Raw genomic sequence first — 27,315 nt, forward strand, 5'->3', positions numbered from 1 at the left:
TTACATAATCACTCATAATGACATACATCCTCTGTTTCCCCAGGCATTGTCATAGCATCTCAACTTGTAGAGCACTTTCTTTGTTGCAGAATGCTAGAGTATCTGAAGCTATGTCATTGAAGTATTACAGAAAAATAGTGGTTGACCATTTATATATAGAGAGAGACTTTAAACTGCAAAGAAACCTTATATTTAAAAATGTATACTCATTACCCTGACGAAAACTGTATCGTAGTATTTGGATTAAATCTTGAGAAGAAACTGAGAAACGAATCCTACAGCGAAGTTTGAAAAGTAAGATATATGCAGCCATTTAGCATACACTGGTATGTGTGTATATATTGCCATATTTATATTATTCCTGAAGTAATTGAGATTTCTTGGGACTGAAATACATTCCACAAATGACAGAGTTTATAGATATACTTAGGATAAATTTAAATGTCTTTCCCATATGCTTTTATTTTGGGAAAAAGAATTAATTGTGAAATGTTGGCATAAAAAGGTAAGTTGTTGAGAATGGAATGATACAAATTTCCTACATAATGTTAAGTTTATTTAAATACTATAGCATGGATAATAGTTCAGTTTAAACTTTCAAACATAATTATAATTGGTGGAATGATGTTCATTTTTCTGGAAGTCATGCAACTTTGGCAGTTCTTTCATCCTAAGCAGATTTCAAGTTCAGTTCCTAATTGGCAAAGGAATTGGGCAGTTTCAAGTCAGAGGCTTCCAGGCATTACATCATTATTCTCAACAGTTATTCATTCATTAGATTTGTTAGTCCTTACTAAATTTATGGGAATCCAATGAAGACTTACATATATTTCACATGTACAGTAGCATGTTTTCAGAAGAAATTACAAAATTAATTAGTTAATGAATGGACCTAAAGGATACTTTTTAAAACATGAATTTGTTTCTTAAAAAAAAATTTTAACGTTTATTTTTGAGAGAGACAGAGAGAGAGAGAGAGAGAGGACGTGCGTGTGTGCATGCAAGCGGGGGAGGGGCAGAGAGAGGGAGACACAGGATCTGAAGAAGGCTTCAGGCTCCGAGCTGTCAGCACAGAACCCGACACAGGGCTTGAACCCACAAATTGTGAGATCATGACCTGAACCGAAGTCAGATGCTCAACTGACTGAGCCACCCAGGTGCCCCCAACTTTTTTCCTTCTTTTAATTTTTTTTAATGTTTAAAAACATGGGTTTGTTTCTTAAAAATGTTTTTAGTTACTACCCTTTGGGTGAAATTCTAAAACTTCGTTCCTTTAAAAAAAAAAAAAAAAACTTAGCAATTTCCATTCTTGTATTGCAAATATGAATTTACGTGCTTTTAGAGGATATTTTCTGGAATATTTAAATGTGTAATAGCTAATCTCACTAAAAGTAGAGTTCATGATTTTTCTTAGGAAGCATTGTCTACACAAATACAAAAGGAATTATTTATTTATGTTGAGCTTTGTGAATAGGGGCAAGTGTCCTGTTAACATTTGTAGTTTGTATTGTCTTTTTCAATCACGGAGTTTCAAAATATATGTTCTTTGTTCTCTTAAAAGGAAAAAAAAGACTTTTATAAAATGAGGGATCTTTTTCCCCCTTAATGTAGGATACATATAATTTTCCTTTAAATTGACATCTGGGAATCAGTTGTATGATAAAACACGGCTGCTTTTCCAGCTATCTGGGCTTCTGGCAGAATGGTTTCTGGACTGGAGACAGAGACTGAGTGGTAACTGAGTGGCTGGCATGATTATGGCATTTAACTTGAGTCTTTGTGGTGGGTTAGTGGAACCTCTTTGGAGTTCTTTTCTCCCTCTTGCTGATATGGACAATGATCTTTTTTATATTTAGCATTAAAGAGTTCTTAGGGCCACTGCTGATTGTAGAAGGCAGACAACCCAGCTGTGTCCAAGGCACATGAAGGGACTCCATTCTTTTTGGCTTGTCTCTTCAAACAGATGGCATTTGAAAAAAGATAAATAGTGCACTTTATATATACCTGAGAATACACAAAAATGGAATTAGCATCATATATCAAGACCTGGTGCTTTTTCTCCCCCTAACATTTATAATGTACCTTCTTATTTATCAGTAGAAACTTGAAGGGGGGCAGGCAGGCAAGAAATGAACTTACCTAAGGGATTTCTGGACAAGATATGGTGATTACTTGATTACAAATGCAGCCAGCCCAAAGTCCCTATTTCACCTTCTTTGACTTAAATGATTGCTGACATCTTGGATTTTCCTTAAGGCTTATAAAAGGAACATCTGTTAGAAGTATATTATAGACTCTTCTAAATTATCCATAAATTACTACAACACACTTTTTTGTCACGTAAACATGACTTTCTTTAAAAAGTAGATACGTTTGGTGAAACTTCAAATATTCTTATATTTAGTGACATTTCCTCTAAAATGTACACTTTTCAGTAAATCCTCCTTCAAAAAGGAGGATTGGGGATTTACTTTTTAATATATTGACGTTTTTAAGAAAAATTCCACTTGTGAATCTGAAACTCCTTTTTAGAAAGGTGAGATCAAGTTGCAAATGTTAAAGTTTATAAAATGTAAACTTTGAAGCCTTTTTGCAAAGTGAAATATGGATGGATTTCACTTTAGGATAACTTTCATAAAATCATCCAGTTGTAGGACCTAATACATGATCTCAGTATCTGAAAGCATGTAGAGGAGTCACTTACCCTCTGCTTGAATACCCCTGCTCACAGGGCTCTCACTCACTCACCCTGTTGTGAGGCAGGATTTCATTGTTGGAACCCTGGTTATTCATCCTTTGTATGATTATGGTCCTGCCTAAACTGAACATTTAGCATACAGATAGCCCATCCCTTATTGTCTAATTCAGTGGGAATATGGTCATGGTGACTTCTCTAGAAAGAGGCAGCCACCATCTTTAAGTTGCATAATGAAACTTGAAATCTAATTACAAGCTATTGAGTTATTCTATGTATTTTTGTTCATCCACCCACATTTTGGGTAGTGAAGTAACTGGGGCAGCTATACAGCCTACTCAGACCATGTCTCCCAAGAATAAGAACAGAGGCAGGCAAAGCTAGGGTTTTCGTGAGTTGTCGGAGTTGGGTAGACCAGACCTAAGTTTGTTCAGAAATAAATGATGCATGTATGAATCAACATCAATAAATTGGAATTTATAATAAAGTATGTGCAGTAGGTTGGTTCAGCCCATGAAGTAACAGCAAATTAGTGTGACCAGGAATATAAGGAAGCGTGGTGTGAGAAGAACCTGGCATATTATGCGAAATTCTATACACAGTGGATTTGATACTTCCAAGAAGAGTATAAGCGATAGTTTTTAGAAAACATTCCTTCCATTGTAATTTTGTTATATAAAAGAAATACACATTTATTACAAAGCAATTTAGAAAATAAACAAAAATATGCAAGTATTTATAATTCCTCCAGTCAGAATGAATCATTTTATAACATTTTAGAGGATATGCTTTGAATCTTTTTTTCTACTACACATATAATGTTTACGAAGCATGGGATCTTTCCATTCTTACTGGAATCCACTGTTCTGTAACATGAAGTCTACTTGTATCCTGCTTCTCATTGCTGTTATGAAATACGTTACTTTGTAGACCTATATAGTTTCCCTGCATATCATATCAATGAGGGCTGCTCATTACATTCTGTACAATCATGCCATGTTTGTAATGTTACTTTCTTGATGTCACAGATGAGGGAACTTTGCCCAGGTCAAACTTAGAGTAGCAGTGAGGAGTATAAGGACAGGAGAATATCACACAATCTAATTTAAGACCTTAAACTCAATTCCTGTGATAGAGCTGACTGCCTTCTATTTCTCGATTAGCTGACATTTAGGGTCACTTCCAGGTTTTCGTTTTTTTGTTGGCTTGTTTGTATTTTAGCAATTACGTGATAAGAATCTATGCAGGTAAATATATGCCCCGGATTTTATTCTTAGGATTTAGCATACAAATGCAACTGCTGAGTTGTTGAGTATGTGAAAATGTAAAACTTTTGATATGTTCTGTTTATTTCCCTCTAAAAAGGCTTTTTTAAATGACTTACTCCTTTGATTCTGTGTTTAGAAAGTCTTTCAGTACTCCCAAATCTTATAAATATCTATAGTTTTTTCCCTAGAGCTGTTGAGATTTTATTTCTTTATACTTTTTTAACCATAAGTGAGAATATATAGGAGGGTAATTTTTATTTTTAAATAAAGTAAGTTTATAAACATTTATTTATCGTGTATCTTTTGAGTGCTTATTGGTAGGCTAAGTAGTTGGAACCCAAGCTACAAAGAAAAATTATATAACTCTTCTGTTAGAAGCAAACTATTTAAAGGACAGTGGTGATCATCTACTTAAACATTAAAAAGTGATGCACTGTGTAAATACCATAATAGGAGTAGGAACAACTTTATGTGAGAAGTCAGAAATTCTTCCTGATTAAGACAGAATTAGAAAAGCCTTCCTTCAATTAATCTGAGTGAAAAAAATACTACTCATTATAGTGAGAGAAGTAGTTTTGGACTAATTCTTGTAATGATATTACAAGATACAGAATGATTGACTTTTTGCTAAATAACATTATTTAAACTTCATACTTAATTACCAATTACCACAATCACTGAGCTGAACTTGTTTTATAGAAATAAGATGTCTGCCTTTCTCTGCCCTCTAAAGATTTAGTGAGAATGAAATTAGAAGGAACAGAGAATGTTACCAACCACGGATGTCCAACTCACATGCGCCCACACGCACGTGTGCGCACACACACACACACACACACATTTCTGCACTCGTGAGGCTGTTCAGAACATTTTATAACCTTGCACTCTCTAAGCTAAACTTAGCCTTAAATGGGCATCAGAGAAATACCAAAAGATCTGTGGGAACTTTACTTTTTGGCACTAGCTCAGATGACATCCTTATCTTGAATGCCATTAAGAACAGAAGGGAAAGAAAATGAGAGCAAAAAAGCAGACAGTGCAAAGCAAAAAAGAAGGAAGGGAAGAAAGAGAATGGGTGAGAGAAAAGGAAGGTGTAATGTTCATACTAGGAGTGGAGATGCTTGGTCCTAGAAAGGAAGGGTATGCATCTGAGAGATAATCATTGACTGATCTGATATGGGAGAAGCTGGGGTTCCCACTTCTCAGTCTTTGCTTTAAAGCTTGCTGTTCAGATATGTGAGGTAAGATCAAATGTGTTGGCAGCCTGTTAGATGCTTTATTTATGAAACTCCTTTGAATTAATGCAGTGAGTGTTTTCATTCATCCAGCTCTAAGTGCCCTTATTTATACATTTCTTTGTTTTTGGTTTATCTACCTAGAGACAGGGAAACCTGCAATAGAAAATTTAAATCATTAACATGTTTTATATTTGTGTAACTCCGTAAATATTTTCCTCTTTTCCTATTTCAACATGAAGTTGGAAGACATTAGGGACTAACTGGTGTGGAACCGCAGCAGAGCTACTGCTCATACACACACACACACACACACACACACACACACACACACGTGTGCACACACATGCGCATGAATTAAATATAATGAAATGTTACATAGGATTCATTCAAAAGTAATAATAAAATATGCATGTGCACTCTGTATATTTGACCCTTGAACAACATAGGTATGCACTCTGCAGGTACAATTATATGTGGATTTGTTTCAGTAAATACAGTCTAGTACTGTAAATGTATTTTCTCTTCCTTACGATTTTCTCAATAACATTTTCTTTCCTCTTATCTTACTTAATTGTAAAAATATAGTGTGTAATATACATTACATACAAAATATGTGTTAATCAATTGCTTGTGTTACCAATAAGGCTTTTGGTCAAATAATAGGCTGCAGATGGTTAAGTTTGGGGAATCAAAAGTTATATGTGAATTTTCAACTGTACTGGGGTTAGTGCCCCTAACTTCTATGTTCAAGGATCAAGTGTATGTCAAAAAATCCCAGACATTATAAATTCCTAAATAACATCTGTATCCAGGGGTTTCAGATAAAGGACTGTGGACCTGCAATTATTTCATGAAATTGTTGGAAGGATGAAAAGAAATAATGTGTTAGGCTCCTGATATGTAAGAGGCAGAGTGACTAGCATGTGGTAGACAGCCACTAAGTGATATTTGTTGTAAGAAAACAGGATGTAGTCAGAATCAGAACTGAATATTAAGACCCGTAGGACCTTGGAAATGTGATTGCCCTCCCTCATCCTTGTTTCTGCATATAAAATACGGGCCTATCATGTCCTTCTTATTTTTGTGACTTAAATGACACAATATAACATTTGGCATCCAATAAATGATAATCACTGATGCTAATCTCTTTCAATTGTACTGCCCAGTTATCAAAAAAAAATAGATATGGTGGCTGACTGTTGAAAATGGAATAGTCAAAAATGAAATTTAGAATGGGGAGTAGAGGATTTTATCAGTTGCTTAAGTCGTACAAATAAAGTTTCATGCAGTTCTTACTGAGAATAAACGCTGTATTTTAAGAGAGGCTCACCTTCCTGGTATGAGAATTAAATGAGAGACAAAGTACCTAGCCAGGGTGTGGTACAGTAAGTGCACATTGAATGATCAGCTAGCATTGTGGAAAATAAAAATGAGATATGATATGCTCTCTTAGGCAAAATTGTCTTGGGTGAGAGAGATAATTCCTGGTTGCTGGGACTGTATCAGATCAGGGTGCATCAGTTGTGAATAATCTAAGCTTCATTGCTTTACCTTTTGTGGGGTTCTTTGGGATCATACACAAAAATAAACTGAAAGATATTGTGTATCATTATCATTACCTTGCATATTATATATTTGAACTTTTAGATCCTACTTATCTTGCTTTGACATACTTGTGCTCTAAATACCAGCATTGTTATCAGTAGTTACTCAGTATTTCACTGGTCTCTTTGGTCTTAGTCCCCTGCTTCCTGGTGCACAAGGTCTATTTGTGAGCATTTCACAGTGGAACTGATATATATGTAAGGTCTATTTTGCTCAGCATACTTGTAATCACCAGTCTTGCATATTGTTCAATCTCACAGAAAGAGTTTGGGGAGGGTCTTACAACAGTCCAGAGAATAGTCCCTCTGTGAAGCTTTCCTTGGCCACCATCCATCCCCTGCCTCAGTTTACTTTTTAGGCAAAATTGAGCCTGCTGTCCTTTTATCTACCTGTCATGTATTCCATTCCTCTAGCATAGTTTTCTTCATCATGGTGCTGACTGCTGGCCTGTGTGTCAGTGAACCTGTGAGGAGCAGAGCTTTTTATCTGAAGCTGCCTTTGTGTTCCTTCTTCTCCACACAGTGCACAGTGCAAGGCATACTAGTTATGGGACTGCACAAACATTGGGCTTCCAAGTAGAAGAAATAGGATGAAACAAACTACAGACGTGGTAGAGGGCCTTGGATACTCGTGCAGTCTTATTTATTATAGAGACTTTAAGGCACAGTGAATGAAACGGAAGAGTAGAAGGTAAGACTGGGCCACTAGACTTGGACCTTAATATACAAAGTCTGGAATGCCAAGTCGAGAGGCTGCCCTCTGGTCAGCGGGCACTGTGGAGAGGGATCGCGAAGGACTATCGTACTTGAAAGTTATTCTCTAAGAGAGGTTACTCTGGAGTAGCAAACAAAAAGGAGTGGAGGGTGGAGAAACTGAGACAGAGACACCATTCAGAACTCATTGCATGTCAACTAGATAATAGCAATGGGTATATTATGTTTGTGTGTTTTCACTGAGATTATGATTTATGTGTGTGTAAAATTAGATAGCTAGTATTAATTTGGAAAGGAAAATTATGTAATATTGGGGAAAATGATAGTTATTGGACATTTACTATGATAAATGCTTGAGATGAATTAATACAACTCAGAGATACCATTTTTTTTAGCATGACATTAACAGATAAGGAAACTGAGGAAGAAGGAGGCAAAGCATTTTGCCCAAATTCACCAGATACTAAAGGGAGAAAGTACGGTTTGAACGCAAGTGATATAACCTCAAAACTCATGAACTTAACGAAAACTTTAAGTGAAACACAACGTTGCCGAAGTCAATATATATTCCCACTCTGTAGAACTGTAGTGTGTCAGTGAATGATAAAAAGGTACATGGTGCCAATCTGACGAAAGAGATGGCTTGCTATTTTTGTAGTCTTCTGTCATCTGGCCTAGGGAAATGTATTTGGTATGTAAATTTCATATTATACCTCTGAATTCATATACCCAGGGATTATTTATGTGTGTGATTTTCTAAAATAGTTATTCAAGACTCATCATGCTTAAAACTAAATTGAGACTTCTGTTTCCAGCCAAGAGGGACTAGCAGGAACCTGATTAAGCCTCCTTCCTGAAAAGAACTAAAAAACAGAATAAAATATATTAAACAATGGTTTTCAAGATACTGGACATCAGATAACAAAATATGAGTAGTCCCCAAAAGAAGAACTTTGTTAGGTTTCCACAGGTTGCTATTTCAGGGAGATTGTTTTTTGTTTTGTTTTGTTTTGGTATAGCCAGACAGACTTCTTAAATTGAGATGGGATTGAGCTTCTGGGAAGACCAAGGTGGCTAGGGTTCCCAGGGCTAGAGAGAGGAGGGGAGAATGCTGTATATAGAACTCAGAAGATACTCTGGATATCTTCAGAGGGCCTCTCTCAGATTTTCATTAGAATACTGGTCAGCATATGCATATGAGGAATGTGCAGGAGGCTAGAGAAGGGAGTCACCCAAAACAATTAGAAAGAATGATACTGAGAGCGCACACAACCCCATAAATACTTCCTTTCCCTCAAACCAGAATGGAGGACCACAGACTCTATGAGACAATGGTTAGAGTACTTAGAACAGTTCCTTCTTCAGTAGTGGGGAATAATCAGCTACAGACTAAATGCCCTAGTCCTGCTGGATAAATTATAAAATCAACATCCAGGAGGTTCAAACATCCAAGAGCCAAGTTCAACAATATTTATAAGACTACAAAAATACTAAGCACTCAGTACGGTAAAATTCACATCTAATCAAATATTCTTCAAACATTTTCTGTAAATAAGCAGTAGAGTATGGTCATAATGAGAAGTAATATCAATTTGCCAAAATCCATCCAGAACCTACATGGATGTTAGAATTTGCAGACTAGGAAATTAAAATGGCTATTATCAGGATTTTCCAGATGTGCATAGAGCTAGAGGAAAGATTCAAACGTGAGAGACGTGAAATCCAAATTGAATCTCCAGAGATGAAACATATTCTGGATGGAATTAATGGCAGGTTAGACATTGTAGATGTAAAGCTTAGTGAACGTGAAGAAGTAGCAATAGAAATTACTTAAAATGAAACACAGGGGGAAAAAAAAGTTAAAAAAATATAGGAGCACATCAATGAGCTTTGTTAACAACTTCCACTGAACACATATACACATAATTGGAGTTATCACAGGAGTGGTGGTAGAAAAAACATACTTGAAAAAATAATGTGCAGAAATTTTCCAAGTTTGATGAATTCTGTAAAGTGACAGAAGATCGATGAATCCCAAACAAAGAAACAATGAGAAAACTATCTCAAGGGACAACATAATGGAATTGCTGCTAACTACATAAACAGAGAAAATTATATAAGCAGCTGGAGAGAGAAAAGACTTTTTTTTTTTGGTACAAAGTTAAAAAAGATAAGGGTCACAAAAAATTTCTTCTCAGGAACAGTGCAAGTGAAAAGACACTGGAACAGCATACTTAAAGTACTTCAACTAAAAAAAAAAGTCTTTCTAGAGTTCTCTATCCAGGAAAATATCTTCCAAAAACATGTAAAATAAAGCTTTTTAAAAAATGTTTATTTTTTAGAGAGAGCATGTGTGCCTGTGTGAATGAATGCATAAGTGGGGAAGGAGCAGAGAGACAGGGAGACCCATAATCTGAAGTAGGCTCCAGGCTCTGAGCTGTTAGTAGAGTCCTTCCTACACAGAGCTTGTACCCATGCCATGAGATCATGAGCTGAGCAGATTTGGGATGCTCAACTGACTGAGCCACCCAGGCGCCCCAAGCTTTTTTTAAACAAATAAAAGATGAATTCACCATCAGTAGACCTGCACTTCAAGAAATGTTAAAGGCGGTCCTTCAGGTAGGAGAAAAGAATCCATATAGGATTCTAAGAAGCAATTGGGTACTTAAACAGAAATAATTACAATTTTCTGTAGAGTTTATAGCCGATGTGGTAGTGAAATATATTAAAACAGCAGTATGGAGGCTGGGAGGTTCTTACACTGTCAAGTAGCATAATGTTACTTGAAGACAGATTTTGGCAAATTAAAGATGTGTACTCTTAAGCCCTAAAGCAACCACCAAAAAATACAGAGTTGTAACTAGTAAGTCAATAAAAGGTGATGAAATGGAAGAAAAATATTCAAAGCAGCAAAATAAGATAAGGCAAATAAATGGACAATTAGAACACAATTGAAAAGTGATAGAGTTAAACCTGACCCTATCAGTAATTGTTTAAATGTGAATGGTCTCAACATCCATTTAAAAGGCAGAGATTGTTATCATAAAAAAACCAATTATGTATTGCCTGTAAGAAATCTATTTTAAATAGGAGATGCTAATAGATTAAAAGCAAAAGGATTAAAAAAGAAATATCTAGCTAATACTAATCAAAAGAAAGCTGGAGTGGCCTCCTATCAAAGTAGATTCCAGAGCAAAGAACATCTGGCATGAAGGTCATTTCATAATAAGTAAGAAATCACTAAAGGGGATATAACAATTCTGAATGTTCACACACTTCATAACATGGCTTCAAAATACATGAATTAAAAGCTGGTGAAACTGCAAAGAGGAATAGACTAAAACCACAGTTATGGCTGGAGATTTCAGCACCTCTCAATAATTGAGAGAAGCAGCTAAAGTTAATAAAGATATAGAAGACTTGAATATCACTGTCAACATACGCGATGAGTTTAATGTTTATGGAATACTCTGTTGTACAATAGCAGAGAATGTACATTCTTTTCAAGTGCATGTGGAACATGCAGCAAGATAGGTCATATTCTGAGTCATAAACCAGGTTTCAATAAATTACATGATGTGTGTTCTCATTCCAAAATGGAATTAAATCAGAATTCAATAACAGATTTCTGCAAAGAACTTTCAGTAATTGTGTAATTCATTTCTAACACCTATGGATCAAAGAAGAAATCAAAAGGGAAAATAGAAAGCATTTTGACTTGAATGAAAATAGAAACAATATATCAAAATTTGTGGAATGCCTGTAACAGTAGTTAGTGGGAAATTTATAGCCATAAGAACTACATTAAGAAAAGAAAAGTTTCAAATAAGTGAACTCAGCTTCTTCATTAAAAAGTTAGAAGCAGAAGAACTAATTAAACCAAAAGTAAGCAGAAGAAAAAGAATAAAGCCAAAGTGAAAATAAATAAAATACCAAACAAGAAAATTAAGAAAATCACTGAAATTAAAAGCTAGCTCATTAAAAAGATCAACAACATATTGATAAGACTGTATCCACAATGAGAGAAAAGCAAAGACAGAAATGATCAGTATCAGGAATGTGAGAGGTGATATCACTACAGATTTCATCGATATTAAGTGGGTAAAGGAGACAATATCATGAAAAACTTTAAGCCAATAAAAACAAAGTGGACAATTTCTTTTTTTTTTTTAATTTTTTTTAACGTTTTATTTATTTTTGAGACAGTGAGAGACAGAGCATGAACAGGGGAGGGTCAGAGAGAGGGAGACACAGAATTCGAAACAGGCTCCAGGCTCTGAGCTGTCAGCACAGAGCCCGACGCAGGGCTCGAACTCACGGACCGAGAGATCATGACCTGAGCCGAAGTCGGCTGCTTAACCAACTGAGCCACCCAGGTGCCCCCAGAGTGCACAATTTCTTAAAGGACAAATCAGTAAAGCTCACTCAAAAAGAAAGAAATAGCACGAATATCCCTATATTGATTAAAGGCATTGAATCTGTAAAAGCCTTCTCATAAAGAAAATTCCTGACCAAGGTGGCTTCATTGGTGAATTCTACCAAACATTTAAGGAGGGAATAATGCCAATTGTATGCAGGCTTTTCTAGAAAACTGAACAGGAGTTAAAGCTTCCCACCTCATTCTGTGAGGTTGAATTACCTTGATACCCAAACCAGAAAAAGACATTTCAGGAAAAGAATATAACATACAAATATTTATCATGTTGTAAAATTTCTCAGAATTTTAGCAATGTGTATCAACAGTACCTTGGAGGGTAATATAACAAATTGGGATTTATCCCAGGATATTAAAAAATAATCAGTGTAACTCACCATATGAACAGTTTTTTAAAATCCTATGGTAATCTAAATGGCTGCAGAGAAAAAAAAAAAAACTTTTGACAAAATCTATTCCCCCAAACTGTCAACAAACTAGAAAAAATAAGAGAACTTCCTCAGTGTGATTAAAGGGCATTTCTAAAATGCCTGTAGCTGACCTTACACTTAATGATGAAAAGCCAAATTCTTTTACCCTGATATCAGGAACAAAGCAGGGAGAGTCATTCTTGCCACCTCATTTGAACATTGTAGTATTTAGTTCTAGCAAGGGCAATAAGACAATAAAGATAAAAGTCATAGAGATTGGAAGGAAAAAAGGAAAAACTTATAGATGACCTCACAGTCTATGTAGAAAACAAGTCTAGCAAGATTGCAGAACACAAGATCAATTTACATAAGTCAGCTATACTTTACCAGCCATCAACTGAAAATCCAATTTGAAAGCGATAACCATGTGCAGTACCATTCATAAATAATGAAATTCTCAGGGCTAATTATGAGAAAAAAATGTATAAGATTTGTATACTGAAAACTATAGGACATTGCTAAGCAAAATTAATGAAGACATAAATAAATGGAAAGATATCCTTTGTATATGGATTGGAATACTCAGTATTGTGGGATGCCTCTTTTCCCCAAATTAATTTATTAGATTCAACACAGTTCTGATAAAAATGACAAGAGAATTTTGGAGAAATTGAGAGAGTGATTATAAAATTCATATGAAAATGCAAAGAACCTAGGAAAGTCAAAATTTGAGAAAGAACACAGGATTTCAAATTTATTATCCAGCTATAGTAATCAAGAGAGTTTGGATAAAGATAGACAAATGGAGAACCCCCAAGCATACCCATAAATACGACAAAGTTGCAGGTACGTTTTTGGAGTCTTTTTAATAAATAGTGCAGGAACAATTGGATATCCATATGCTGCAAACAAATTAACTTTTGATCCATACCTCCCACTAATTATAAAACCTAAGGTAAAATGAATCATAGAGCTAAATGTGAAACCTAAAGCAATAAAACCTCTGGAGGAAAACACAAGATCTTTATCAGTTTGGGTTAGGCACAAATCATTAACATACCACCAGAAGAATGACACCCCTCCCCCCCCAAAAAAAGAGAAATCAATGAATTGCATTTCATCAAAATTAAAAAACTCTAGTCTTTAAAGATACTGTTAAGAGAATACGAAGTCAAACAATCAAGCAGTAAAGATAATTTGTTAATCATATGTCTGATAAAGGACTTGGGTGTGGAATAATATATAAAGAATTCTCCAAACTCAATAGTAAGAAAACAAAGCACCCAATTAGAAAAATTGGCAAAGATTTGTGGAGATGCTTAATTGCAAGCAGAGATAAATGAATGACAAACACATAAAAATAAGTTTAACATCATAGTCATTAGGGAAACAAATTCTGGGGCACCTGGGTGGCTTAGTCAGTTAAGCATCCAAATTTGGCTCACATCAGGATATCACGGTTGGTTGGTTCGAGCTCCATGTCAGGCTCTATGCTGACAGCTCAGAGCCTGGAGTCCGCTTCAGATTCTGTGTCTCTCTCTCTTTCTGCCCCTCCCCTGCTCGCACTTTGTCACTTTCACAAGTAAGCATTAAAAAAAAATTCAGTGTGATATTACTGTCACTATGTTGCAACTTTCACATATTGCTGGTAAGAATGTAAATGGTACAACTACTTTGGAAACAGTTTGTCAGTTTCTTAAAAATGTAAACAGGGGCTCCTGGGTGGCTCAGTCGGTTAAGCGTCCGACTTCGGCTCAGGTCACGATCTCACAGTCCGTGAGTTCGAGCCCCGCGTCGGGCTCTGGGCTGATGGCTCAGAGCCTGGAGCCTGCTTCCGATTCTGTGTCTCCCTCTCTCTCTGCCCCTCCCCCGTTCATGCTCTGTCTCTCTCTGTCTCAAAAATAAATTAAAAAACGTTAAAAAAAAAATGTAAACATATACCTATTATATGATGTAACTGTTCCAGTTATTTGCCCCCAGGTAAATGAAAGCATATATCCATACAAAGACTTGAAGTCAAGGCTCATAACAATTTTATATGTAATAGCCCCCAAACTGGAAACAATCCAAATGTCTCTCAACAGGTGAATGGATAAGCAGGTTGTTGTATATTTATACAATGGGATACTTCTCAGGTATAAAAAGTAATGAACTACTGACACATGCAGTATTGATGAACTTCAAAATATTTATGCTAAATGAGCGAAAGCACACAAAAAGGTACATTCTGTCTTAATTTATTTATATATAATTCTAGATAATTCAGACTTTTGTGACAAGTAGCAGACCAGTGATTGACAAGGGATGGAGAGGTGTGTGGATGGACAAGACGGAAGAATTTCAAGGAAGCTTTGGGCAATTTTGGAGGGGGGCGAGTGATGTATGATCATTATGTAGGTTGTAGTGATGATTTCATGGGTTCATACTATATATAAAAACATGTATACTTAAAATATTTGCAGGGTAATGTTTATCAGTTGTACATCAGTAAAGCCATTTAAAGAATTGAGCAATTTCAAAGTTATTGTTCAAACCAATTTAACTTTAGATTTTTAGATTAATGCCTCTGACCATGTATGCTTTATCCACTTGTAGAAAAATGGCATGTGTATTAAAATCTAAATTTAACACCTTTTACGGAGCTAGTTGGTGCTGAACACTAATATGCAAAATGAATAAACCCCAGTGCATAACTTCCTGAAAGAAGTAATTGATATGTAGTAGGTAAGGTGGGGGAGTCTTGAGGAATAGAAACTATATGTCCAAAAAAGCGTGTTGATATTGTAATAAATATAATCCAGTCACCTCTTCCCTGGGGAGGATGCTTTCTCCATCCTCTGCTAGCATTAAACTCATGCTCACTTGCAATTAGGGACACAGTGAGGACACTTCCTGAATCATTCTACTTCCATCTTTGGGGGAGCTTTATTTGGGGACTCTGAGAAAGCAGTGTCAATAATTATTGTCTCCATAATCCGTGTAGATGTCTCAAGGAGCAAGTGGCCAAGGAGACAGGAGATATCCTTAGATAAATAGTAGGAGTACATTATTATTCCTTTCAGTCATAGCAACCACATCCTCTCAAGGAGCTAAGGACTAAATTTCTGTTGAACACAGTTATCACAGCACATAGAGAAGTTTTGTTTTGTTTTTGGGTTTTTTTTTTTGTTTTTTTTTTTGCCTGCCTATTTTTGTTCATTCAGAGATTTTGTCTTTGCAAAGTTAGTGTCAAGTGTTTTCCAACATAAACTATTTTAAACTCACTTAAACATTGTACCAATCTCCCTTCAATATTGTTACTATTTTGGCTTAAAACTTTAAAACCGGATTAATATACTTGGGCCATCATTTCTTGATTTATTAACATTATACAGTTTCTGTTATCTCTCCACCATAAGGGGAGTATGTATATGTTGTATCCTTATTATTATTTTACCACTCCTGTTGGTTGACTGGATTTTGTCATCAGAGCTTTTTCTAGGAAATGTTCATGAGTGCTTTCTCATTGTGTACATTGTCAACCTTGCCTTACACTTAAACTCTGACAGAAGTAGATATATATTGGGGACTTCTACTTTTCCCTTCTTATTTTTATAGATATCTAGTTATTTTCTGTCACTGAGTGTGCTATGAAGAAGTCTGAATCTAGCCTGATTTTTTTTTCTCCTCGCTAATTTATTTGATGTTTTTTCCCCAGATACCTGAACAATTTGTACTGTTTGATTATATATATCATTTATTCTGTGTGAACTTCAGTGAAAGTGGTGTGATCATTTGAGCTGGACTCAAAGTGCCTTCCATTAATTTTAAGGAAATTTTCTTGTATTAGATCTTTGGATAGTTCTGCTACTTGGATAGGTTCACTACTTCAAGTGTATTAATTTTTTTATCAGACTTTTGAGCTGTTTGTTCTTTAATTGGTTCTGTAGTCATAATTCTTTTCTATCTGTGTCTCTTCTGTTTTTCTTTTTTAAATTAATTTAGTGTTTTTATAGTTGAGTGAGATGTTTTTATTTTGTCTTTAGGTTTTTAACTTCTTTAGCTAAGTTTTCCTTTTATTGGATATTTCTGTTTCATCTAATAGCCTTTTTATTACTTATATAGCTCTTGACAGATTGTTCTTTAGTTCCAAGACATCATGCAATTATCTTGTTTCCTTGACTATACTTTTTTTCTTGTAAAGGAGTATTCTTTTTTTTTAATATGTTTTGTACCTTGTATAAATCATTATAGTATGTTATATAGTTCCTGACCCATTTCTTCTTGTCTCCTGCTTGCTAATTTAAATGGGCAGCTCTGTCCAAAACTTCTATTTGCACTAACTTGGTGTAGGTGAATTTTCCTTTTCTCCCTTCCCAAATTACCTGAATTGTCTTCCCATCTTAGCTTCTGTTTGAGAGCCAAGGATTTCAGGTGCTTTATGTTCTGAGCCCAAAAAAGGGTAAGAAGACTTGAGCTGGGATTTGGACATCTTTTGATTAAAGAGTCTGAGCTTTGAATGTTCTCAGGTTCTTCTTTGCATGTATTGTTCAGGATCACTCCATCTGGTCATGGCAGTATTCTCTTTTCAAAGAGGAGAATCCTGAAATTTAAAGTATTTCTCCCACTTCAGCTGAAGTCCACAGTGTCTGCCCCTTTGCTTTCAGAGAATCATGCTTGGCATTGAATTTCCTCATTTGCCCCATCATTGTCCAGCAGCGGTCTCCTCCACCCCATAATGACAGGCGTTGGCTCAGCCTCTTGCTGTCTAAGAATGTTTTTTCCTTATGTTCTTTCTGCCTCCTCTTCTCCTGTTGCATGCTGGGGATAATTGACCCTGTGTGGTAAGGATCAACCTGTCTTCACTGTCTGGTATTTTCCCATCTGGTAGAGATCACCACCTCTGGTCCTCTCTGTTTTTCTGCTTTCTGATGAGTTGCTCTGTTGCCAGGTAGGGACGTTTATTCATGTTTTCCCTGATTTCTCCATAAGCTGAACTCTCACTCAGCTTTCCGGGGGAAATCAATGAGACTTCTCAGGATTTTAATGAATTGTTCTCATTCCATGTGTGATGTGAGGGAAAAGGGGTATGACCTTCTGTTTCATTCCTTGGCTGCTACTTTCAAATGCATTGCAGGATTTTGTGCTTGTATCCTATTTGGAGGGTCTGAGACTAATATTTTTTGTTAGCTTTTACCTTTTTTTGTTGTTGTTTATATTATATTTGCTGTGCCTGTTTATATTGGCTGTGGGAAGGGGAGATTCTGTGGTATGGTTTCAGTCTCCAGTGTTTTCTAGGAAGTTGATACCACATTTAAATGTTTTTGACCTGAAATTATCTCAAGCCACACAGAAAGCCAGGTGTAGGGTCTTCTAATAGAAGATGATATAGTTTGGGATGTTGCAGTTATCATTTACAAGTAATATTGTGGTAGTTTATTTAGTGCATATTACTAAACCAGGAAACACAAGGTCTATGAGTGTCTCATTTCTGTGGATTAAAGACTATGGTTCCCATGACCATACTTAATGTCATGGTTTAATGCATGCAAAATTCTTCCATATGGGCAGTGCTGAATGTTTGTGAATTCTTCATCTGATTTGGAAATAGCATACAAGGCACATTCCAAATCTTGAGCAAGATCATTTTCATCTTTAAAAAAAAAAAAAGGGAATTATGTTCTGAATGTAACAGAGAGACTTTAATTAGAATTTAACAGATTAACTGTGTAATGTTCTTCAGTCAATTCATTTCTTGATTGAAAAATGACATTGGGCTAGATCAGTGTTTACTTATTTTTCTTAGTCATAGAAATCACCCTTTTTTTTTTTTAATCAAAAATAACCCTCTGCTTTTCCTGTGGAGACTCAGATTTATTGCTCCGAATTCAAAGACTTTCACCATAGTTGCATATTATCAGCAGGGAGCTTTTAAAAATCCTAACATGGAGACTTCACCTGAGATCAGTTTGTAAGAATCTTTGGAGCAGTAGGACCCATGCCCAAGCATCAGCTTTTTTTAAAGTCCCCACAAAAATTCCACTGTAACATGAATTTTGTGAAACACTAGTTTATCATGAAGTCCTTACAAAATATCCTAGACTTTTTTTATAGTTAGACAAATCTGAGGAATCATTTCTTAAAGTATCTTCAAAATTTTATCCATTAATTCAGTTGTTGTTACCTTTAGAGCCCTAAATGAAGCCATTCTGGATAAAATTTACTACTGGATTCTTTTGAAAAGATTTATAATGTATTAAAATTCCATTATTAGAGTAGACTTTGCTTCCCTCTGATGTGGCAAAATTGGATTTGAAAATAGTCAACTTTATCTTGTTTTTCTCCATGTCACATATTTTTAAACTCTGGTAACCTCAGTAAGAAGTGTACATTCCCTACCATGGGCAAAACTGAACCAACAATGTTTAGAATGGCTTTAAATCTTGGCTTGGTTACTCTATGGAAAATTAAGTAATAATCCAAATATTCTCTTAAAATTGTATGTAGAAAACTGAACTTTTATTTAGTTTTTTTTTTTTAAAGACAAATCTCACTTGTTTGAAGCACCCGTATGACATCACATCTTGCTAAAGTTAAACCCCATAGCTTAGTCAATGATAACATTATAGTTTTGTAGATTATCATGCGATTATTCTAGTGTGGATTACAGTGAAATGTAGACAGAGGTATAACATTACATTTTTTTCATATAGTACTTTTTATATAATACTTTATAAACTTCCTCTTTTTAGAATAATTACTGGCATCCATAAGTATTCATTTCTCACTGCACAACTAGGTATCTCTTGTGGCTTATAACTCTGCAGAACTAAGTAAGTGTAGTTTCTCTGCATCTGAGTGAGAGCCAGAGGGATTCCATGTCTTTCTTTTAATTATTTCAGGAGTGACTTGTGAAGTAGGTGGTATCTGAAAAGCTGTTTGATAAACAGACAGTTTGGAGGGCTTTGCCAGAGCCAGCGAATACTGAACAGCATTTTTCAGGCACATGGCCCTTCAGGAAAAAACCTTGAGCCAGAACCAAAACAGATGAAAGAGCCGCTGAGCAGAGAGTGCCAAAGGAGATGAGGAAGGTACGCTGGGGAGTCCCAGTGGAAAGTATTATATGCATTAATTAAACCCAGAACTCTGTGGGGAGATGTTTAAAGGCTTTTCTGCTTATTAGTTAAGTATGATCAGGAGTATATATGCGAGTTTGCAGAAGATCTGGCGAGACCTTCCAGTACCTTCCCCGTTCCCATGGGGCCAGGCAGGAACCACTTTGATGTGGTCATCCTCAGATTCGTGTGGGCCTCTTCCTGGAATTCCGAGGGGGAGGTACATGTGCTGTGCCCTCTGAATTTCCTTTAACGTATCTAACATGCTGTCTCCACTCTGGGCTTCTTACATGGGTCCCTTCTGCCTCCGTCCGATTTTCACAGTACTGTTAAGGATGAAGGGATCAGACTTTGCTTTTGCTTTTCCTTTCTAACAGAACTCTCTTAAGTCTTACTGTCTTCCTCTGGATGCCATCTCTGTAGCCAGCTTGGTGCCTGATAAGTGCTAGAAAGGGAGAGATTGACCTAAGGATAAGGAGTTCTGAGTTATTTCACAGAGTGTATATACTGTAACATATGTAAAGAATTTGGTACCTTGCTTGGTACAAATGCCTAAGAAATATTTTGTAGGATTTAATTACTAGAATTATGAAACGAACACATCCAGTCACTGAATTCAAACCTGTTTGGAGATCTTTGTGTTGTTTATTTCAAATATTACAGCACAGAGGATCTGGCAGTATTAGCTCTGCCCGTACCCTTAGCTCAGTGATACGACTGTGATCTAGAAAACACGCCTCTTTTTCTTGAGACACTTAACTTTGCAATTCTAGATGTAGAATTCTAGATGACTGTATTGTGGATTACCCCACCCGGGGACTACAGCCACCCTGGGCTAGTACAGAGTGGTTCTGAATCGTTCAGTCTATCTTCACGCCCATTAGGATGACAGTAAAGCAAAACCTTAAATAAAGGAATTACTTAACCAGTTAAGCACAGTAGGTAGTGATTCAGGGCATTTCTGAGAACTTTGAAGTGGACTCTAGGACCGTATACTTTAGTTTTCATTCATCTGAGGCTAGATTTATGGTGGTTACCAAACTGGGTCTATGAAATACAGCTCACGGTTCATAGTGGCCTAAGGAAATTTGGCTCACAAGGCTTTCAGGATTTGGGATTTCTTGGGTGTGATCATCCACAGCACGTTCATATGTGTCACATGTTAAATTCTCTTAAGCCTAGTCTTTGGCATTCTAGGTGTTGACATCCCACTGCCCTAGGAATCTTGGCTCTCAGGTTTACAATCACTCAAAGCCAAGAACCTCCTTCCCCACCTTATTTATATTTATTGAGGCATTTAGGAAAGGGTATCCCACAGTGTCCTAAAATGATTCCTTCATTTGCTCTTTTTCTTCTCTCTTTCATAGTATATTCTTTTTATTTATTTGCATGTCCTTTTATTTCTTTCAACAGTGTTTTGTAGTTTTCAGGGCATAAACTTTACATTTCTTATGTTAAATTTGTTCTTAGGTATTTTTTGATGCTATTGCAAATGGAATTGTTTTGTTTCATTTTTAAATGGTTTATTGCTAGTGTATAGAAATAAAATTGACTTTTTTTTGTGTGTGTATAGATCTTATGTCCTGCAACTTTGCAGGAGTTATTAATTCTAGTGTTTTTTAGTGGACAATTTAGGATTTTATATTTTTGTAAGATCATGTCATGTGCAAATAGTTTTCTTTCTTTTCAATATTTCAATAATCGATTCTCTCAATATTATGCCTTTCATTTCCTCCACAGCAGTGTCAAATAAAGCTATTAAGAGTAGACATTCTTGTCATATTCCTGATCTTTTTTTTTAAGATTATTTATTTTTGAGAGAGAGAGAGAGCACAAGTAGGGGAGAAGCAGAGAAAGAGGAGACAAAGAGTCCCAAGCAGACTCCCCACTGTCAGTGCAGCACCTGATGAAGGGCTTGGACTCATGAACTGTGAGATCATGACCTGAGCTGAAGTTACAAGTCAGATGCTTAACTGACTGAGCCACCCAGGCACCCCAGTCGTATTCCTGATATTAAGGGCACCCAGCCTTTCACCATTAAGTATGGTGTAACTGGTTTTTTGTTTGTTTGTTTAGTTATTTGTTTGTTTATTTTTTTCCGGTGGCCTTTATCTTTACTTTTTATTATAAAAGGATGACGAAAAATTCCCTTCCATTCCTAGTGGTTAAAGTGTTTTTACCATGAAAGAGTGTTGGATTTTGTCAAATGCTTTTTCTGTCTTAGATGATAAGGTTATTTTTATTGTTTATTTCATTGATGGTGGTGTATTACAGTGATTGATTTCCATATGTTGAACCAACCGTGCCTTCCTTGTGTAAATTTCACTTGGTCATAGCATGCAGTCCTTTTTATATGTTGCTAAACTCAGCTGGTATTTTTTATTGAGGGTTTTTGTGTTTCTATTCAGAAAGGATATTGGTCTGCGGTTGCCTTTTTCTTGTGATGTCTTTATTTGCTTTTGGTATCAGTAATAGTGGCTTCACAGAATAAGTTAAAAAGTGTTCCTACCTCTTAGGATTTTTGATAGAGTTTGTGGAAAATGGGCATTAATACTTAAATGTTTGGTAGAATTCACCAGTGAAGCCTGGGCCTGGGCTTTTCTTTATGCGTAGTTTTTTGATTACTAAGTCAACCCCTTTACCTGTTACAGGTCCAGTCAGACTTTCTAATTATTCTAGAGTAACTTTGGGCAGTTTGCGTATCTCAAGAAATTTTTCTATTTCATATATTTCATTTGTTGGCACACTGTTCATACTCATAGTATTACTTTATAAGCGTTTTTTGTTTTGTTTTTTCTTTGTAGTATCAATTGTAATTCCCCCTTTTTAATTCTTGATGTTAGTAACTTGAATCTTTTCTTGGTCAGCCTCGCTAAAAGCTTGGCAATCTTATCTTTTCAAAGAACCAACTGTTGGTTTCATTGATTTTCTCCCTTAGTTTTCTCTTTTGTATTACATTAATGTGTGCTCTGATCTTTCTTTATTCTTTCCTTTTTTTTTTTTTTTTTTTTTTGCTTGCTTTAGGTTTAATTTATGCTTCTTTTTCCAGGGTCTTAAGGCCTCCTGACCTCAACTGTTTCTTGTAAGTAGTTAGCTATTAAATGTATTGTGGGTTCCCTTAAATACAAGGACTTGTTTTTCTCCTGCTGATTTTAAGATTTTCTCTTTAAGGTTTTTACTGTGGATCTCTTTGCAGTTATACTACTAGGAGTTTGTTAAACTTCTCATAGGTATGGGTTAATAGTTTTCATCAAGGACAGAAAGTTTCTGCTATTAATTCTTTTAATATTGTTTTTCTGGTCTTTTCTCTCCTTTTCTGTTGGTACTTCCTTTATACCCATATTGGTGTGTTTAATGGTGTCACACATTTCTCTGAGGCTCTCTTCACTTTTCTTCATTCTTTTTTTTCCCCGTCTACTCTTCAAATTATATGGTTTCTACTGATCTCTCACCAAGTTCACAAGTTGTTCCTTTTGCCACTTCAAATCTATTCTTCCTCCCATCTAGAGAATGTTTCATTTCAGTTATTATAATCTCTAACTCTAGGTTTTCTCTTTGATTCTCTTTGATAATTTTTTTGTTGATACTCTCTCTTCAGTGAGACATTATCCTCATACCTTGCTTTGCTTTGGGGTTTCATTTTGGTTTTTGGAACATGTTTATAATGCTGTCTACAGTCTTTGTAAAGCCTGACATCTGAGTCCTCTCATGCCATTTCTGTTGCTTGCTTTTTGTTCCCTCTGGATATCATTGATTATGCTTTCCTGTGTCTTTCCAGGTCCTAAATAGTTTGTTGAAAACTGGACATTTAAGAGAATATACTGTCCCAGCTCTTGATATGTGCCCCCCAGGGGCTTGATGTTATTGTTTCCTTGCTTATTCAGTGACTTGTCTGAGTTCCCATAGCGAGGCCTGTTGCCCCTCTGATGTGAAGCCTCTGACATTGCTCCTCAGAGGGCACAATCATAGGCGCATACAGACTCAGCCCCAGAGTGACAGTGCTGTAAGTGACCCTTACAGTGCTGTAAGCTGGGCTCCTTTAGACTGTCCTTCGTCTCTCAAGCTGTCAGCTTTTGTTGGCCTCACTCCCAACTGTTAGGCTACAATAATTGCCTACTGATTGCTTTTTTTTTTTTAAGCAGTGCCCTGGGGCATATGTTGCTCTACAATCCAGTCCAATTAAATTTAGGCCAATTTCCAGGAGTAGGTTTTGAGGTTCATTTTTTAAAAAAAATTTTAATGTGTTTCTGGTTTTGTTTTTTTTTTTTTTTTTGTGGTTGTGGTTGTTTGTTTTGTTTTTGAGAGAGAGAGAGAGACAGAGAGAGAGAGACAGAACACAATCTGGGTAGGGGCAGAGACAGAGGAAGACAGAATCCAAAGCAGGCTCCAGCCTGAGCTGTCAGCACAGAGCCTGATGCGGGGCTTGAGCTCACAAACTGCAAGATCATGACATGAGCTGAAGTCGGACGCTTAATTGACGGAGTCAGCCAGGCACCCCAAGGTTCATTTTTTAAGCTTTCTTCTGACGCCAGGAGGACTCTTAAATTGTCTCTCAATCAGGTTCCTTCTGATAAATTAGCTGGCCTGTGGTTTAGTGTATTCCCCTCCTGGAGCTACCCTTCCTGCTCTTAAGTTGCATACTATTCAAATCTCTGTTGTTTTCAACAGAGGTTTGAACTTACCCACTTTATCTGTTCTAAATAGGGTCAGTTCTTTTGAAGAGAGTTTCAGAACTGTCTGTTCTTATGGCCTCTCTCTCTCTCTGGACAAAATCTCTGAGCCACTGCTCTGGATTGGAGGTGGGGACGGTGGTCTGTCAGGGAGTGACATCTTATTTTATGAGTAGGATGCTGTGTGGGCTTCATAGCCTCCGATCTGTTCACCTTGCCTCTCCTAGCATGGAGCTTCTGACCTCTCAGTATACAGGGGCAGTGGTAATAAAGGGCCCAGTATTCTTTGCCTCCTGTACCTGGGTTAGAGTTTCCACCTCATGAGTGGAGTTGGGTGAAGAAAGGGGCTCCCCAGCCTGTCTGCCACACTATCTTGGAATTTAGCCTCTGCAACACGAAGCTGAGGGCTGTGATACTGGCAGCCTGCGCCGTCTGGAGAGATCCTGCAGCTCCTGACTGAGAGCTGAATGGGAGAGGGAGCCCCATTTGATTGACCATGTCTGTCTGTATTGGAGCTTGCATTCTACTCAACTGAGGCTTTGGGAAAGAGGAAGCAAAGTATGGCTCCGATGACACACACCCTTGCTCTTCTCTGCAAGACTAATGGGTTTTCTTGGATAACTTGTCTTTGTGTGCAGTATGCCCTTAGGGCAATATTCAGAGACTTAAAATACTCGGTTTTGAATATATCTTGTAACAGTTGTGGTTGTTTGCCTGGGGACCAGGTTAGTAGAGCTCTTCACGCTGCCATTTTCTTCCCTGTGTTCTGTGTACAAAAATTTGTCCTGTTAATATTTTATATTCTGATTCATCAGCGTTCTTCCTTTATGACCCGGTGTTAAAGAAAGCATCTCTTTGTCCATCAAATATTGTTATTCCCTCTCTGATTCTTCCCTTGGGCCATTTCTCCCTTAGCTATGTCACTTCATCCCTCGGTTTTACTTTCCACCCGTTCCTCTGAGATCTCTGTCTTCAGCTTATACTGTGTGTCTCAGACCATATTTGCTTTTGTGTACTCAGCAGAATTGTTTACCCCACGGGTGTGACATGTCTTTCACTGAAGCGGAGGCCCTTTCTCAGAACTCTGCTTTTGTCTCCATCTTCCTTTATGTCAGATAAAGTCATCAGCATTCATCCTATCATCTAAGCTAAAAACCTCAGTGGGGATTCCTGATACCTTATCACTCCACCTCCACCCAGATCTGTCACTGAGTCCTGTCCACTCCACCCTTGAAATGTCACTGCATGCCACTCTGGAAAACAGTGTTGAAGTTCCTCAAAAAATTAAAAATAGAATTACTCAGTGACCCAGCAGTAACACTAGTAGGAATTTATCCAAGGGATACAGTAATGCTGCTTTATAGGGGCACATGCACCCCAGTGTTTAACAGCAGTGTTATCAACAATAGCCAAATTATGGAAAGAGCCTAAATGTCCATCAACTGATGAATGAATAAAGAAGATGTGGTTTATACATACAACAGAATACTACTTGGCAATGAGAAAGAGTGAAGTCATGCGGTTTGCAGCAACGTGGATGGAACTGGAAGGTATTAAGCTGAGTGAAATAAGTCAGGCAGAGAAGGACAGATACTATATGTGTTCACTCATATGTGGATCTTGGGAAACTGAACAGAAGACCATGGGGGAAGAGAAGGGGGAAAAAAGTAGAAACAGAGAGGAAGGGAGGCAAACCATAAGAGACTCTCAAATGCAGAGAACAAACTGAGGGTGGATGGTGGGCGGGGGGAGGGTAAGGGAGAGGGGAAAATGGGTGATGGGCATTGAGCAGGGCGCTTGTTGGGATGAGCACTGGGTGTTATGTATAAGCGATGAACATGGGAATCTACCCTAAAAACCAAGAGCACACTTTACACACTGTATGTTAGCCAATTTGACAATAAATTATATTAGAATAAATAAATAGGCAGAAAAAAAAAAAAGAAACGTCACTCCAAATAAACACCCTTCTCTTCAGTATAATGCCACTGCTTTAGTTCAGGCCCCTTTCTCTTTCCTGGTCCTTTTCAACAGCCACCTTTATTTCAGTATCCTACAGCTTTCAGAGTTTATTTTCTTCTTCATCCTTCCCAGTTAAGGAATTTTCTAAGATACTCACGTAACCAAAAATTTTCATTGGCTTCCTCTTAGTATGTGGTAAAATCCCCATTTCTTAACTTGACATGGAAGGCCCTTTCTGTGTGATTGCACACCATTAGGTGTGATTGCACGTCTGAACCTTAGATTGTAGGAGGATCGTACTCTCTGGCAAGTCGTGAAATGGCCGTGACGCGGTGCATGGCCAGTGCATCTCCAGTGCCTAAAATCTATCAAGTGCTCAGAAGTTGTTAGCAGTTACTATCACTATTGCCCTTTTGCCTTCATGTTGATCATTTCCTCCCCCGCCTCTCCCCAGCACACACCCTACTCCTCCAGCATGGAGTGACTTTCTCTTCCAGAGGTGCCTTCTGTTTTCACCCCGTGCCTTTGTATTACTGCTTTTCTGCCTGGATTTCCCACTACAGTGCTTCACGACTAGAACCAGTCATCCCACTTCATTCTCCCATTGTGCTTACTGTATACACAGCTGACGTTCACCATTTCTGTATTTATCGGAGTGTTTGCCTTCACAGACCGTGAGCATGTCAAGGCCAGTCCTCGTGTTTTATTTGTCTTTGTATCCTCAGATCTCTAGTAATTAAGATGGTGAGGGGTGCCTGGGTGACTTAGTTAAGGGTCTGGCTCTTGATTTCGGTTTAGGTCATGGTCGCAGGCTTGTGAGATCAAGCCCTGCATTGGGCTCCACCCTGAACATGGAGCCTGTTTAAGATTCCCTCTCTCTCTCTCTCTCTCTCTCTCTCTCTCTCTCTCTCCCAATTTTATTTCAAAATGAAGTTTTGTCCAAACTACCTGTTTTTCTTATATACCAGTAGATAAATATTTATATATTTTAATGCAACCTTAGCCTTCTTTATTAAATATGGACTGAATGTCATGGAACCTCTTACACGTACCTATGTGACTAGATGTTCATATAGAACAGGTGTGATGTAATCCACAGGTCTCCTTGAATGCATTTATTACCTACATGGCTGATTTGTTTTTGACCTTTAGAAATAAGCAGCTCTTGGGCAATGAAAGAGGAAATGGTTCTTGGCTGAGTAAAAGTGTTTCCCCCTTTTAAATG

The 27,315-nt window shown here is 37.0% G+C and overlaps 1 protein-coding gene across 1 annotated transcript in view; it reads left to right on the top strand.

The window, feature by feature from the left end:
* Positions 1-27,315, top strand: part of FBN2 (fibrillin 2) — a 257,001-nt gene that overhangs the window by 18,316 nt on the left and 211,370 nt on the right. The window lies entirely within an intron of this gene.

Source organism: Neofelis nebulosa, chromosome 1, assembly GCF_028018385.1.
Source record: "Neofelis nebulosa isolate mNeoNeb1 chromosome 1, mNeoNeb1.pri, whole genome shotgun sequence".
Classification (NCBI taxonomy): domain Eukaryota; kingdom Metazoa; phylum Chordata; class Mammalia; order Carnivora; family Felidae; genus Neofelis; species Neofelis nebulosa.